Below are 3,823 nucleotides of genomic sequence, written 5' to 3' on the forward strand. Positions count from 1 at the left end.
TTCTGTATTTGTGTATTAAGCACATTTTTTGTAGGGTCATGTTTAAATCCATTATATCTTTGTTTAGTTTCTGTTTAAGGGTTGGGCCAGCTCTGTAAGAGGGGTGTTAAAGTCCTCTGCTAACTATGGTATTATAGGATATCATATTACATAGACCAATTAAGGTTTGTTTCATAAATCTGAGAGCATTTATGTTGCACACATAAATTCTTAGAATTGAAAAGTTCTCTTGTTTTATTTTTCCCTTGACCAGTATGAAGTGGTCTTCCATCTTTGTCTTTCTTCACTTTATTTGCTTTAAAGCCACTTCCATCTGAATGTAAGTTTGTGAGCCCTCCTTTCTTCTTATTTCCATTTTCCTGAAATATTGCTTTCCAACCCTGAACACTGAGTCTTGTATTGTCCTTCCAGGCTACATGTATTTCCTGGAGACAGCATATGGATGGCTTGTGCTTTTTTTTATCCAATTAGCAAGCCTATGCCATTTCAGTTTGGAATTTAAGCCATTCACATTTATTGAGAAAATTGATGAGTATGGGGGAATTCTCTTCATCTTATTTTTTTAAGTCTGTTGTTTGTTTTTATCCTTTGTGTTATTGTAAGAACTAGGTTTTATCCTTTATTTTCTAGGTGTTTAGCTTGCTGGTGGTCCCTTGTGATGGTCAATGTGATGAATAGCTTCCAGTATTTCCTATAAAGCTGGTTTTGTTTTGGAAAATTACCTCAATGTTTGTATATCAGTAAAATATTTGTTTTCTTTATCAATTTAAACTTTAGCTTAGTAGGATATAGAATTCTAGGCTGAAAATAATTTTGTTTAAGATGATTAAAGTTAGATGACCATTTTCTTCTACCTTGAAAAGTTTCAACGGAGACATCTGCTATCACCCTCATCTATCTGCCCCGTAGGTAAATTGGCACTTACTCCTGGCTTCTTGCACAATTTTCTCTTTTGTCTTGGCTTTCAACGGATTCATTATGTCTTGGAGATACCCTATTTGAAGTGGGATGATCCTGGATTTGATATCACTCTGAAAGATGGGGACTGGAAGCCATTGTCTAGTTACTGAGGTGACCCAGTTCCATCTTTCTGATTTGTTTTCCCTCAATCCCACAGGGTTGGGAGCCTGAATATCTAGATATACTACCTAAGAGACATTCCTTGACCTTTCCAATCAGTTCCCTTTGGCCACAAAGTGGCTTTCTCAGAAAAGTGGGTTTTGCTCAAGTCTCCCCAAAGGTGACTGCTCAGCTCCACAGGCATTCCAGAAACAGCCTGGCACTAGGACCCTGAGGGTTGTTCCTTTCAGGCAGCTCTTCCACAATTCTAGCCCCTGCTAGCAGCTGAATGGCAAGAACTCTGTCTGCCCAGTGGGAGCTCTTCAGGCCACTGGGTGCTGTTGAATATTACTCACTTGCCCAAGCTCTTTCAAGGTAGCTATGGCAGGTACACAGGTGCAGAAAAACCGCTTGACTGTCCTCCTCTGTCTGATACATACTGCTGAAGCATCTGCCCTCCACCAGGCACATGAGCACTTGCCTTCTATGCTGGTTCTCCACTGCTCCTGGATGTCTTTGTTGGCTCCTAGATTCTCCTGCTGTCTTCAGAAGTGATGGTTCAGGGAACGGTACCCAACTAGAGGTGGCTGGAATCCTTTCTTCCCAGTCACCACCATTGTCTATAAAGGAGATGTTTCTAGATTTCATCTTGTTCCACCTCACATGCCAACTTTTAAGTGGAGAATATAAATAAACACAAGAGGTTGGATGATTAAATTCATAAACTCATACTAAAAGTGCTAAATACCTCATTGATGATTGATTACCGTGGTTACTTTTGAAGTACTTCCCATGTACTGATGCCAGATTTCAAAGCACACTTTTTTAGGATAAGTTCATAAACTTAATTGTCATACCTCATACAACTATAGCTCCAATGTCCATTCTACAAAAATAGTATCAAAGTTTCTTTGAAGAGTTCTGTACTATTTCCATGAAGTTCCATACAACCCATATTTAAAATTCTTCTTTTATCTTTTTGATCTTTTCTGTTAGGTTGGTAACCATTGGTAAGGAGTTATTGTTCCTTTAGGGGGTGATCTTCACTTTGATTTTTTATATTTCTGTAGTTTTTCACTGGTTTCTTCTTATCTGATCTCTCAATCAAGAGCCAAAGGTAATAAGATTGTATTATGGGCCTGTCTCTGAGACCCTACAGATTGAACTCAGCTCTCAGTTATAGTATGTGGCACTTGTACATGTGGGACAGCCACATGCTTTTTACTTTAGTTGGAAAACACTTTGCTTTCTGTCTTTGGTTGATATTTGTGTAAGAGTGAGCTCTCTATTGATATGTGTGTATGTGTGTGTCCATGGTAAACACTGGTCCCCCAGGTGGAGTACTTTAGTGCTCTAACTTTAGGCAGGACCCTGTCATTTCCAGGAAGTTTCTTCATCTCCGCCACCACTAAAATTGGGGGGAAGGTTAGGTGATTTGTGGCTAAGGATGCATGGAGATGAAAGGCCTTACAAAGCTTCATGGGATTCACATGGTCCTTTTCTAGCCTCTTGGAGGAGCCATGGGTAGGAGGGTCTAGACCAGCAGAGTTATTTATAGGGGAAAGGGCTAAATGCTTCTGTGCTAAAGCACTGGGCTGAGTTTTTTCTGACCATACCCAGTAGAAAGTTTTTTCCGAGGAGAAATGTTCCTTATATCACAATACCTCTGTAAAGGTAGGGTCAGAGCCAGCCAGGCAGGAGGCAGATGGTGCCAAAAGCACCAGTCCCACAAATGTTACTTCAGATGGGCCACTGTTTTCTGCTGTACCCCAGAGAATATAACCCACCCAATGCCTGCGAAGCTACCTCTTAGGGTTTCACAGGGAAGGCCTAATGGTCCCAGCCAGGTTTTCTTCTAAGCCAGGAGTAGGGTGGGCTAGAGGGCAGACCTTCAGGTGGTGATACTAAACACGAAGCAGTGTTCATACAGTGGGCTGAAGTGACCTAGAGGGCAAAGTCAGAGCCAGCCAGGTAGGAGGCAGATGCAGCTATAAGCACCAGGCCAACAAAGTTCAGTTCAGATGGCCCACCATTTTCTCCTGTGGCCAATGGGGCACATTCCACTCAAAGCCTGCTGATTTTGCCTCTCAGGACTTCAAAGAGTGGGACTCATGGTACCCGACCTGACTTTTTCTGAGCTAAACCTAAGGTGAAGCCAAGGGCCAGGTGTCCAGGAGGAGCCCCTATGCCCAAGACAGGTGGGCTGAGCTGAGCATGAGGACAGAGGGTGAGGTCAGAGCCAGCCCAGGTAAGAGGGGTGCAAGCAACAGCCTCCAGACCCACCAGTGTCAGTTCAAATGAGCAGCTGTTTCCTCCTGTGATCAGAGGAGGGACACTGCCACATCACAGCCTACTGAAGTTGCTACTCAGGGCCACACAAGGCAGGCCTGATATGATGGAGAGATAAGGGCCAGTCTCTCTTTACCAGTACTGTGCCCTGTCTGCTCCACAACAGTCATTCCTACCAGATGCTGGAAGGGGAGAACCTGGCCTCTCCATTGTATGCTTTCCCAGTGATAACTTTGGAGGAGGGGCAGTCTCCCTCCGCTGCTCTGCATCTATGCACATGTGAGCACAGAGGGAAGTGGGACTCAGCAAGGATCTCGCTCTGGTCCCTCTTGGCACTCTGCCATGGAGCTCCTGTGTCCCACTGCTCATGTAGAGTCCTCAGGTGGAGGGAGGGGATCCCCTTTATCCTTCTTGGTTCTAGGATTCTTCAAATTTGGTTCACTTTGCCACTGTCCTCTCCTCTCTTTCTTCCTTT

Source organism: Otolemur garnettii, unplaced genomic scaffold (assembly GCF_000181295.1).
Source record: "Otolemur garnettii isolate 467f Iridium unplaced genomic scaffold, OtoGar3 scaffold00072, whole genome shotgun sequence".
Taxonomy (NCBI): domain Eukaryota; kingdom Metazoa; phylum Chordata; class Mammalia; order Primates; family Galagidae; genus Otolemur; species Otolemur garnettii.